The sequence below is a fragment of the Prunus avium genome, chromosome 7, assembly GCF_965620075.1.
Source record: "Prunus avium chromosome 7, drPruAviu1.hap1.1, whole genome shotgun sequence".
Taxonomy (NCBI): Eukaryota; Viridiplantae; Streptophyta; class Magnoliopsida; order Rosales; family Rosaceae; genus Prunus; species Prunus avium.
Genome location: NC_142290.1, coordinates 23,361,855 through 23,375,775, shown reverse-complemented (window position 1 = coordinate 23,375,775; position 13,921 = coordinate 23,361,855). Strand labels below are relative to the sequence as shown.

Sequence of the window (13,921 nt, the reverse complement as noted above, 5' to 3'; positions counted from 1 at the left end):
CTGTTGCAGGTTCTACAAGCAAGAACAGACAGAGGCAATTAGCAGAAGCCTCAGGTGGTGCAAAATGCAACAATGAACATGTGATTGAGAAATTTATGTTTTTTTTTTTTTTTTTTTTTTTTTTTTTCAAGTTTGTGTTTGGAATCACATGTATGGAATGAAATAAACATTTGAGCCAAAGTTCAGTGTGTGCAATCATGAAGCAATTTACTTCCCAAACTTAACAACAAAATAGAAACACAAACAAGTAAAGGAAAGTAAAAGTAAGAAAAACAAAGAGAAACAACAAGAAAATCGAAATTACCTTGGTTGGAGATTGAAATCCTAACTCAAAAGGAAAATAAATAAATAAAGTAAAATAAAAGTAAGTTTGAGTCTAGAGAAACTCCACTTTGAAGCGATTAGGACGACAACAAACTTCTTCTATTCACCTTGGGTTGCCTCCCAAGAAGCGCTAAGTTTAAAGTCTTTTGCCGGACTTCCAACATACTTGGGTCACTTGGGGGGTTTTGGCTCAATCGCCTCCTTGTGCCGAACATGAAGTTTCTTCAAATCCCTTTGCCATCTAATCAACCCATTTCGTATTCTTTTCTTTTTATGCACATGAGTAGGTTTCAAAAGCAATTTTAAGCGCTCTTCAATACGTGGATTAGATGGAGGAGGCACATATTTAGGGTCGGGTGGCCTTCTCATTTGAGTAGAAGGAGTGACATTGAACATATGATTGGTGCTTGGAACATGGATGTTCAGCTTGTCTTCCTTTAGTACTTCAAAAACAGAATATGGCATTAGATTAATTGAAGCACCGAAATCAATTAAAGGTTCCTCAAACAATTTATCACCAACTATACAAGGAATTGTGAAACTTCCTGGATCTTGCAAATTGGGAGGAAGCTTCCTTTGCAAAACAGCAGAAACCTCTTCCGTTAATGCAACAGTTTCGCATTCCTTGAGCTTGTTTGCATCCAAGGAAGGAATATTGACTTGCACTTGCTTGAAAGTTTCCAATATGTCCTTGGCATGTTGATTTTTCCTAGAACTCATCAACCTGTGAGGAAAAGGAGCATGTAAGATATCTTCATCAGTAAGTTCACGACTTACCTTCTCCTTTCTTGCCCTTCTTGCAAGTTCATGCTTTGGGATCCACTCAGGTGAAGATGCTGCTTGTTTATCTTCCCCCTTGTTGATTTCATCCTTTTCCTTAGGCCCAATCACTTGCTCAACCTGCATTTCATCAACATTGTGAATCAAATTTTTAGAACCATCAATTTCACCAATTACCTTACCAGTTCTCAAGGTAACTGCTTGAACATGCTCACGCCCATTTTGTATCACTGTTTGGCTAGACATTATCCTAGCTTCCCTTTGACTCAAAGATGTGACAATTTGCCCCACTTGATTTTCTAGATTGGCAATGGCCTTAACCATTTTCTGCATGTGGGTATCATTCCTCTGCATATGGGTGTCATTCCTCTGCATGATGAAACTATCTGTGTGTCTAACCATTGAAGCAACAATTTCTTCCAAAGTTGGTCCTTGAGGTGGTTGGTGAGATTGACTAAGTGGTGGTGGATTATAATATTGGGGTTGACCATAAGGTGGACAAGTATTATGTTGGCCTTGATATGGTTGATATGACCCTTGTTGAAAATTTGGATTGTCGGTCCACCAGAAGTTTGAATTATTTCTCCACTCCGAATTGTATGTTTGTCGGAAATATTCATTCATAGGCAATTCATTATGAAATGAGCCAAAAACATTTGCTTCTTCCATCACAAATTTATTGGAGTATTCTTACATAGTAAGTTCCACAATTTCAGTTGCGGCTGCCATTGGAGATGGTGGAGGTGACTCCTCGGATGTTCCTGTAAGAAAAAGAAACAAAAACAAATCAAGATAAAATGAAACAACAATCAATAAACAAAAATAAAACTAAGTACTCTAAACATACTCAAACAAAACAAATAAGCAACCGTGCCAGTTCCCCGGCAACGGCGCCAAAAATTGTTGCATTCCTAAAAGGACACAAATTAATGTGCAAACAACCAATTAAAAATACCCGCAAGTGCACGAATCTAATGAAGTATAGATTATGTAAGTACGGGGTCGATCCCACGAAGAACTTGTCGGTTTCCTATAAGTTCTAATTTGAGTACGTAAAGAACACTAATTTTACACAACACACAAACACAATACAAATTGGAAACTAAAAATGAAGTAAGGAAGATAAAAGAAATGAAACAACACAAGAAAACAAAGAAAAACACAAACAGCACTTTCTATCACCCGTTTATCACCATTTGGACAGATTCGTTTCTCTGTTTTTCAGTTTCGACCTCTGTCCAGTTTTTGACCTATAACTTTCCAACCGTTTATCCAAAATTCACGTTCTTTATACGGTTAGAATCAGCACAGAAAATGCAAGAACACAACGCGGACCAAAGGTCCAAAACAATTACGGACACAAACAAAATTCAGTGACAAAGACACAAAACGTGTCAAACACGCAACTCACACACACATTGGGGGGGTTTTTTTGATTTGGTTCAAGTGACCTATTTCTATTGCATGAAAGTAAATGGACTTTGAATTTAAATGTGAATGGCAGAGATGAATTATCAAAAAGTGAAATTAAAATGTAACAAACACTAGGGTTTCGGAATCCACCCTAAACAATTCTACCCGTGTTCATGGATACTCAAGTGATGAACTCTAAATGTATTGATGAAGATGTTCGCAATCAAGACCATGGGTCGTGGCTCAAGACGCATTGATTCTCTCTAATATACGTAAAGTGCATGGTTCGTGCTACAATACTTGTGCCCTCTTCATAACCGAACCTAGGTATGGTTCGTACTTCGATTCGATTGCAAGGAAAACCCATTAAGTTCAAAGAGAATATGAACATCACAAGAACCCTAATAGCATGGTGTTTACATTAGGTATTCAAGAAACCAATTCACATGGATGGTTCTTACTCCATCCATCTATTGCTTAGGAAAACATAAAGATACACATAATCCCAACAACCTCAAGAAGCATGCTTTCAAAGGTAATCAATCAAGGAAAACACACATCAAGGATAGATTAATTTGGTGAATTGGAATTCATCAATTGTTGTCAAGAAACCAATTCACATGATGCTCACTTAAACAAGTTCAATCATTTGTTGCTAATTAGAAATTGTGTTCTTGGTTATCTTACACAACTTCTCAACTTTAGCTACATGCATACAACCTAAGGTGATTAAGCAAAGGAAGCAAACACAAATCATAAAATTCAATTAGTGAATGGGGTTCATCAACAACATCTAGAAATTCATACACTCAAGCATCAAAACAATAAGGTAATCATGTTTAGGGCTTCAACCTAAGCCCTAGCTATGGAGTTTAGTTGCTCATACTTATTCCAAATACAAACTCGAAATATAACTAGAAGGAGTTTACAGATTTGGAAATGATGAAAGCTTGAAGTCTTCAATGGTGGAAGTCTTCTCCTTTCTTCCTTGGCTGCACCTCCTTCTCCTTCCTTGCTCTTAGCTCCCCAAAAGCTGCTCTCCAGTTGTGTAGAATGTGGAATAGCCTGATTTCCCACGATCAAAAGGCTCCCAATATCAGATTGCAATTTTGACTTCTCCTCCCTCTCTCCTCCTTTCCAGCTTTTACCTTTTAATATAAAACTACCACCTTTGATAAAGCCTTAGCCCATTGTCCCCTTGCCATGATGGAGCTTTGACTTCACAAAGATGCCAAAAGCTCAGAAAATATCTATTTTACAAATGTAATTCCTTGTTACCAAGAGTTATGGTAACAAGAAGTTAAGATGACACAAGGGAGGTAAAAGCTGGCCAAATCCGGATTTCCAGAACTGTGGTAACATGATGGATTGGTTGGATAGGCAATACTTGTCCAATGGAGCTCAAATTTGGATATGTTGTAGTTAACATCCATTGGAACAAGTCTCATGAAGATCATGACCTCATCCGAGCACCAGAGCATGTTGATCCCAGGCCAAGAAGTTGACCTACGAAAATGAACAAAAACAGAATTTATAACTAATAATGCACTTTTAGCTCATTTTCATCCCAACCAAGGCAAAATCTAAGAAAACACAAAAATGAAGTAAAAAGCTATAAAATGTCAAGAACTAACTCAAAATAGTGGGTGAATAACATGAAAAATCATGTGTAAAAATGAACCGAACATATATAATCAACTGTATACTCACAAGTAACATATACTAGCTGAACAAATAATAATGAACTCAAGCAATGAAAAACATTTAGCCGTAAAGAGTATAAATCAACTTGGGGAAGTGTTTATGTGTATGCAATCATCCACATAGCCTTCAAGTGTTCAAGAGTGGCTGAACCAGTAAATGGGTTCTTGAATGCTCAGAGGCACATAAGAAGTTTTTTCAAAAACCTTTGAAATAATTCTGCTGGGCAAGTAGAATGTGAGATGCAAAAAAGTTTTTTGAAAAATGAAATGAGTTCCTTTGAAAAATGCCAACCAAGGAAGAATATATAGATTCTTTGAAACATTTTGTTTTCAGGACAATAGCCCCACGTTTTGAAAGACCGGTCACAGGAAACACAAAGGAAGAGAAAGGAGTTTTTAATTTCTCTTAGGAACCAAATCCACTGACACAACACCAAGGCTTTTAGAAAGATAAAATAAAATAAGCCAATAATGTTTTGATGGGTTGGAATCAAGAAGCCGCATGCTTTTGAAAAAAGAAGTGGAGAATGTTTTCTTACATGCTTTTAATAAAGATGAAATAAAATAAGCCATAAAACCAATAGCTCATGTCTCTAGCAAAGCAAAAAAGAAAACAAAGAAGGATAAGATGCTTTGGAGGAAACAAATGGGTTATTAAAAATAGCACACATGGTGTTTGAAATAGTTTAACCAAAATAAAGAATAGAAGGTTGGCATACAACATGGTTGAAAATATTATAATATATGTAGAGATGGGGAAAGACAAAGTTACAAAACAGCCCATGGCTCAAATATATTAACAAATATTGGTTTAACTTAGCCAATCAGAAAAAGTCTTTTAGGATATAGCTATTTTAAACAAATGTGAAAGCTTTAAGGAAAAGAGATTTTGAATACTATAAAAAATCTCATGCTTGGTCAGACAAAAATAAGTGGAGAAATAAAAAATTGACCAAGGAATAAAATACTAACACAGAGATTACACAGAGTAGATTAATAATTCCGTAGAATGTATTACTGGTTTTGAAAACAAACTTAGAGAAATATTTTGCAGCATGCAAGAATGAATATTGGATCAATCCAAGTGAAGTATGGATTAATCTCCATGTAAACAATGCAAATGATTTTACCTTTTGAACTGTAACGCGAGGAGACTTGGAAGCCCTTCAACCCACACTGATTCTAACCTAGAATCCAATTAATATTACAATGGTTTTGTTAGTTTAAGAGAAGAGCCAAAATACAATAAAGGTCCAAATAAAAACCTTACATAAACCTTATTGTGATTATCAGCCACAAGAAGGAAATCTTTGTATGAATCTCAACCTAATCTTGATTGAGAAATAGGTGACAATTCAACCTTAGAGTCAAATTCTCAAGTCGAATTTCCTATAGAGAACTTCTCATTGGGTGAGGAAGACGAGTCCATCCAAGGAGATCAGACCAAAAGGTGATTGAAGAGGAGGATTGAAATGTGGTACAACCTAAGGCAACCATCCTCAGACATAATGGCCTTAATCTAGTGAAAGAAAAGGTTGGAGCACAACCCAACGTGTTGCAATATTGATAGACATGGTTGTAAGAGAAAATGTCAACATAGCGAGAGAGTGGTCGAACTTAGAGAGAAGTTTTAGATGAAAGAATTGGAATTAACCAAGGCTGAGGTTGTGACCTTTCTAGAAGTAGCAACGGCTGAAAAGATGAAAATGCACCTAGAATAGATGAATGATGGTAACGGTACCAAAGGAGCCAATCTTGGAGTTGGAGGCTCATCTGACTGAAGCTTTCAAGGCAAATAATTCCTAGGTCGAGTCCAGGCAGCCAACAAAGGTGGTGGATGAGAGACCACCAAAAGTTGAGAAGGCTAGGTCTGTTTAGCCAAAGGTCTACCTCCTCTAGCCAAAATCGAGTCATGGCCAAGGTGTTTAACCAGCCATGGTTGTAGAAAGGAAAGAAAAGAAGGACCAGGAAATGGTCAAATATGTTAGGGGTGATCCTTATACGAAACATGAAGAGCTAAAGGTAGAGGAAGACCAATTCATGGTGATTTTAATACCAATGAGGTAGAACAAGGGCTTGAACCTACAACCAAATTAGAGGCTAAATAAGCCTAAGAAAATCTCGAGCAAACCACAATTGAGGATGAGGCGCTCTATGGGGATGATGAGTATGGTGATGGCGAGTGTCTTGAAGAATTCCTAAAAGAAATTATGCAGCATCCGAATGAGCATGAGAATATGAAAAGGTTGGCCAAGTTAGAAAGTGCTTGGAAGATGGGTAAGACCAAGTTGAAGTTTAGGGACATTGACAAGGACGATGCCATGGTGGTCACACTTCCGTTGGTTTTCAAAGCTTAGCCGGGCTAACCTAATTCCATTGACGGTGACGTCTTCGACGAGCTCAAGTCAATGGTTTAGATGAGTGAACCAAATGAAATCTAAGTAACTTGAGAAGTTCTAAATATAGAGCGAACCAAAGGCTGGATGAAAAACGTCGAGAAAATGTGTTTTATGAGATGCTGCCGAGAAAATGGCTACCCACCTTAAGCTCTCATATATATGCGCTCTTTTTGATAGGGTGATGGTGAGCAAAGTTGAAATTGATATGACCCCCAAGGTGAACATCCTTCTAGCTTCGATTATGAGGAAGTTGAAGAAAGGTTCGAATAGACGAATTCCCACCGAGATATACGAGCCCCAAGGTGACTTTACTGACTTGACATATGCACCTAAAACATTGAAAATTACCAAGAGTAAAGTCAATAATTCAACTAATTCAATCAAAATTATGGAACTCATTAGTCATGTGTCACTAATGATTTGCATTACAAGTTCCATTGAAGCATTTTTAATAAAGAATGATTTTTTGCAATGTATTCCCTCTGTTGATGGGTGGACCCATTTTACATCTCAAACTCAAAAGATCTATTTGTGCAGTCATTTCTAAAAGAATTTTTTTGTACAAATATCACCTAAACTTGACATTTTGCTGCAAATTGTCACTCTTAAAAAAGTAATTGAAGCAATGTGTTAATGGTTCTAAAATATGCACATGTAGTATTTTGAACGGAAAAAATAGGAAATTGAGCTATATATGGCACGCATTGCTTCACTTTTTCTTTGTTTAAGGTGACATTTTACAACAAAAGCTACAGTTTAGATGACATGGGTAAAATTACAAATCTTATTACAAAATTTTCATTTATGTTTCATTACAAGGGGTGTTACAATCCAATCAGTCTGGCCCAAGATGAGGATGAGCATAGTAGAAGTGGGACATTACAATCCAAGATGATGGGTGGTAGGCTAGTCCAACCACACTTAAGATGAGGGGTTGTAAATATAAGGTGTTGTTCTCACCTTTTTACCATGGATTCAACCTTATTTTTGCCGCCGCTCTTCACTTGAGCACTATATCTCTCACCGCTCTACTCAATTACTTCAAGTTCATTTTTCTGTTTCCTTTCTTATAAGTATTATGTTATGCGTTCTCATTAATGATGCATTCTCTTGCCTTTTTCGTTGAATATTATACTTTCTTTTTACTTTTTTATTTCTTTTCCCTTCATGTTGGAATTTATGAATATTTCTACCATTTTTCCAAGAAAAATGCAATTTTCCCAACAAATTATAGGTCGTATTTAAGATCAGATTGCACAAAACCCGTTAAGGGTTGTTGTAATGGGTGCTTATGTTAGCTTTTACAACTTTACTATAAATGATCAAGTTGATAGGGTAGCCTGCGATGAGAAATTATTCCACAACCCATATAGTGATGGTATAGATCTAACACGCCTACACATCCAAAACAAAGGACCAAATGTTCCTTCCCACATTGGCTGAAAAGAGGAAAAACATATTTTGACACGCTCGATGACACACACTACATGAGAGATCAATATCAATGGATCTATTCCTATCAGCCGATGAATCTCCTTGCAACTTGGCCAACTAGCTGAGGGGAAAAATCTCAACCTTATCCTAATTCTCAGCCGCAAGAGGAAAATAATCGTATGGATCTCAACCCCAATATTGATTGGGAAATCAGTGACAGTTCGACCTTAGAGTCAAATGCTCAAGTTGAATTTCCTATTGAGAACCTCATATTGGGTGGGGAAAATGAGTCCACCCAAGGAGATGAGACCCAAAATGTGACCGAAGAGGAGGATTGAAATATGGTACAACCTAAGGTGACCATCCTAAGAGATAATGGCCTTTATTATCTAGTGAAAGAAAAGGTTGGAGCACGACCAAACGTTCTGCAATAATGATAAACATGGTTGTAAGAGAAAAGGTCAACATAGTGATACCACATTTTAAAGTGGTCAAATTATCGAACACAACAAAGGCCAAGATTAGCCAATCAAAGGCATTTATGGGGCATGGAAAGTGGTTCAAAGAGATGGCCAGAGATCATCTGGATTGTACTAGTCATCTTAGTACTTCAACCTATCATAAGGGGAATGACAAGATCTATGCAGAAGAATAATGATGGGCTAATGAGAGGCCAACCCAACTTAATCGAGTGGCCGAATTTTGAGAGAAGCTTTAGATGGAAGAGTTGGAACTAACCAAGGCCGATGTTGTGGCCTCGCTAGAAGCAACAACAGCTGAAAAGATGAAAATGCACCGAGAATGGATGAATTGCTCAATTGTGGTTACGGTCTCAGATGAGCCAATTTTGGAGTTGGAGGCTCATTTGCCTGAATCTTAAGAGGCAAATAACAGGCGACCAACAAAGGTGGTGGATGAAAGGCCACCAAAAGTTGAGAAGGCTAGGTCAGCTTAGCCGAAGGTCCAACTGCCTGTAGGCAAAACCAAGTCATGGCCAAGATGGTTAACAAGCCAATGTCTAAAGGAAAGAAGAGGAGGACCATGAAATGGTAAAAGATGTTAGGGGTGATCCTTAGATGAAATATGAAGAGCCAAAGGTAGAGGAGGACCAAGTCATGTTGATTTTCATACCAAAGAGGTAGAACAAGGGCTTGAACCTATGACTAAAGTAGAGGCTAAAAAAGCATAAGAAAATCCCAAGCAGAAAGGTTGAGGCGTTCTATGGGGATGATAAGTATGGTGATGGCGAGTGTCTCCAAGAATTCCCAAAATAAATTATGGAGCATCTGAACGATCCTGAGATTATGAAAAGGCTGGCCAAGTTAGAAAGTGCTTGGAAGGTGGGTCAATGTTTAGCCGGCCAACCTAATTTCATTTATGGTGATGTCTTCGACAAGGTTGAGTCAATGTTTCAGATGAGCAAACTAAAGGAAATCTAAGTAACTTGAGAAGTTCTAAATGTAGACATGGCTCGACCTCAAATCATTGTGTCAAGGCCGAATGAAAAATGTTGAGAAAAAATGTGTTATGAGATGCCACCAAGAAAATAGCTACCCACCGTAAGCCCTTACATGTATGCGCTCATTTTGATGGGGATGCTGGTGAGCAAAATTCAAATTAATATGAGGCCCGTGGTGAACATCCTTCCAGCTTTGATTATAAGTAGGAATTCCCACCTAGATAAAGGGGATCAACCCACTCCAAGTTAAGGTGGGCCAAAAGTTCATGATGCAAACCTTCTTTGTGGTGGAGACAATGGGTCACTACAATGCTTTTTCGAGCTGAGATTGAATCCATGGAAATATATGTGTCCCTTAATTAGTTCTTGGCATAAGGATGTTAGTGTATACAATATTTTTCATGGCTTTAGCCAACACGATGGAAGTAAGATTTTACGAAGATCATCTTGGACCTCTTTCCATCACGGGAGTCTCGGTCTAAAAGTCAATCGATTTAGGGGCACACAATGCCCACGTGGACGAAGAGTTTCTTGAGAAAGCTATATGGTTATGGGCTAATAAAGTGCTAGAGCATGGTGCAAGTGGAATTTTTGCATGAAGACCCTAAATCACGCTTTTGAGATCAAAGAAGTGGAATGGGTACCAGCTAAGATGGATGGTCAGAATCCACGACCATTCTTCCAGTGGGATCAAATTATCCTAGATCTGGTAAGTGGCCTCCAACTTCAATTCTTATCAACAAATTTTTAGGAAAATGGGCTTAGAGGTTAAGTGCCTAAGATAGTTGGGTCCATGATTCGTAGATCAAGGGCTAGTGTTTTTAAAAAATATTACCCAATAGCTTGGAATATGGTGAAGAAGTGACTGATCACTTTTATTGACCAACTTCATGCTAAAAGAGTAACCATTTTTGCCATAAAATACATTTTTGTTATAAGCATTTTTCTTTTCGTTTTCTTTTCTGCAAGTGGATTTATATTCCTTTTTTTGTGAAACATGTGATTATAATTTTTTGTTCTTAGGGCTTATTTGGGAGTGATTCTAGTTAGGCCAAAAATCACTTCTATGGAGAATCATTTTTTCATATAATCACTTTAAGTGGTTTTAAGTGATTTTATGTAGAAGAACATCCCTAGATTCACTTCTTATAACTTAAAGTGATTATATGGAGAATTATGTGGGAGGTACTTCTCCCCGGAAGTGATTCCAACGTATCTAGAGTCACTTCTAAACGAGCCCTTAGATACATAGATAATGTAAATATGTGGATGAATTCGTTACAAGTCTTAACTGCTAAAGTAATCTTATAATGGGAAGTTGGTTTTACTTCTTCCATATAGAAGTGGAGGAGTGTGTAGAACTAGTTTTGTCCCTTTGGCACCATATATAACTAGTTTTTTCCTCCACCTCAATTAGTTTTGTCCCTTTGGCGTACTGCTCTCTCACATGAATAAGTTAGAACACTGAATTTTTCTTACTCAACATGGCATGTGGTGGTAATTGTAATTGTAGGTGACATAGTATGACAGATCCCATATTCAATTCATTGTTTGTGTAAGTGAATTAACTCCTATATAGATTTGTATATATAGAGTTTAAACCTCTTATTGTTAGCAACTTTTTTGATGTCAACCATTTTTCTTGAGAATCTATTGCTTATACTAGTCTTTGGAATGTGGCAATGTATGTAACTTCAAATATCTTTCATCTATTTCTACCCATCTAACTTCCTGTGGAATTCCAACTTTTAAGAGCACATTTATGTTTTGTGAGTGAAATAGTGGAGAGTCTGGTGACTTGAGGATATTTGTAATTTTCTCAAAGTGAGTTTTGTGTCCCTAATGCCATTGAAACTTTTCTAAAACTATTGGGAGGTTGATGCATCCAATATTCTGAGAAGGACAATGTAACACCCCGACCCAATTAAGTAGTTTATTTAATTATTTAATTGTGCAATTTTGCCCATAAGGGTAGGGGTACTCTAGTTACTTTTTGTTCAAAAAAGATTTTGGAGAATTGAGCAGCACCGTTACGTACAGCTCATCGATATGAGTCCGTAGACAGGTAGCACACTCAATTTTAGATCTTAACGAAAGAGAAAAGGTATGAAAACGGAAAGGACGTATCAGGAATGATTGGAATTGTTCGAAAAGCCTTAAATACCCCAACTCCTTCTCTTCTTCCATGCACATACCCTCTCTCTCCCCTCGCAACTCTCTCTTCCTCGCATCTCTCTCCCTTCGCGAAAACCAGGCCAGCCATTTTTGGTTGGCGATCTCAGTGCTCCGGCAACGACCAACCACGAGACTAGTCAGGAAATGACCGAACAGGACCAGGAAACTACGCCCGAGTCCAGTCTTGGAGAGCCCAACCTTTTTGTAGCCGTGGTGAGCTCCTTAAGCTTCGGCAGTTTTGTTGTTGTCGGATTAGCTGCACAAAAATCAATTCAGCTGCATCCTCAACTTGTGATACTCGCAAGTGCACGAGCCGTTCGGTAGTATAGCAAATGTAAGTGTGAGGTTGATCCCACGAGGATTGATAATAGATTGATTCAATTCGATTCCCTATACAAAACAAAAATGGAAACAAGTTTTAAAGATGATTGTGAAAAGTACAATGATTGAAATAAAGAAAGAAAGAAAATAACTAACTCAAGCAAATAAGTTACCAAGTTCAATTCATATTCTCAGATTGATTCTAGCTAAAGTATGATTAAGCCATGACGTCTGGTCCTAACCTTGTATTCCTAATTCCCTAATTAGATCCTTGTTGTCAAACCTAACTTAAGCATTAGAAATCCATTAAGCATAGAAGAATGTTTTAAACAACCAAGCATGTATCTAATCCTTGTTGTCAAATGTCCATACATACTCTTCCTATTCATAGTTCAATTTGAATTAAAGCATATGGTGTCTACTCTTAATTCCAACCAAGATAGGTAACATACAAGTTTAAATAGTGATCAAACATTCAAACAAGCATATCAACTGATAAGCGTAATGAATAAGAACAAGAACTAAAATTGAAACTTGGAAACTAATCAAACTTGAAACTTAAAATAAGAAATTACATGATAATGAAAAAGAAAGAACAACTAAGAAAAACATAAAGGAAAATTTAGCCAAAGGGTTTTGTTACAACAATTAAGAACTTAAAAGAAGAGAATTTGAGGGAGAGAAGGGAGAGGAGCTCTAGAGAGATGTTTGAGAGCTCCCCCCCGCCCCCTCCCTCCCTCCCTCCCTCCTTCGGGGTGTGTTTGTAAGCTTGGAGTATAGGCCTAAGGGAAGTAAAAATTTGATTTGAGTATTGCCTCTACCTACAACACCCACTTCACCAACTTTACCAAACTTCCCCACTAAAAACAATTAACTCATGCATATGTCATGCATGACAATGCATTGTAGTTTGCTTGTAGGCTCGTTTTGGGTTTGTTCTTCTATTGATAAATTCTGGAAATATCGGTCTTCAAGATCTCTGTCTTATCTTTCCAACTGTATGTAGCCTAGCTCATGGAAAAATCAGAAAGGCCTTCAACTATCATTTTTGGCACAGTAATGCATATGCTACCGAATTTCACCTTAAGCTGCCAAAACTTGCATAACTTCCTCCAGAAGACTCAGAATCATAAACTGTAAAATGGTCCAAAAACTAGACTCCCACATCTTTCCAATGGTAGAAGTCTCATTAACTGGATATTCCTGAGCATATACAGTCCGATCCGTGAAATTGACTTATTTGCAGACACAATTTTAGGCTAACTTGACTCCAAAATGCATTAAATGAGTCCTAAAGCTTAATATACTGAAACAAACTCAAAATATATTAAAAGTACAAGTTTAACTTAAAAATATAACGAAATCATAAGCTAGGAGGGTACAAAATGATATGTAATTATGCACCGATAAGGTTTTCAAGCCTTTCCCGTCGATTATGGCGATTCCAGCAGCAAAATTTATTGACCAAGGTATGGTTTGGCATCCTCTCAACATGCTCTAGCTGATAGTGTGATTATTTGGGATTAATTTTGTGGTTTTAAGGATTGATTTTTATACCCATTGGAGGCCAGCGGCTTGGGCCGGGTTTCACCAGGTGCTGACCACTTTTTGTCTACGGTCCAAGAGACTAAAATACTCCCCTAGGTGTGATGGTTCTTTTAGTATAGATATTGTAGGGAGTTTTGAGAATTTCCCGTCCCCGAAAATTTCTCAAGACAGCCACTACTGCCGGTAGGACGTGGCGGCGCGTAAGAACGACAACATTCTCAAATTAGCATTTGGTTACCATTTGACTATCGAACGGATATTGCACCTATTATGCAATATTTGGGTTTGATAACTTCGGACTGTTCGATCAATTCCAATTTCAATTATGTTAATCCCTATACCTCTAGAGTTGTGCAAGAACTTGT

General features: G+C 37.6%; 1 long non-coding RNA gene across 1 annotated transcript; it reads right to left on the bottom strand.

The window, feature by feature from the left end:
* Positions 1–3,261: 3,261 nt before the first annotated feature.
* On the bottom strand, positions 3,262–4,528 carry LOC148293177 (uncharacterized). Its single transcript, XR_015825866.1, has 2 exons — positions 4,228–4,528; positions 3,262–4,023 (listed from the first exon to the last, which is right to left on the bottom strand). It is a non-coding gene; the product is annotated as an uncharacterized LOC148293177 (long non-coding RNA).
* Positions 4,529–13,921: the final 9,393 nt, after the last annotated feature.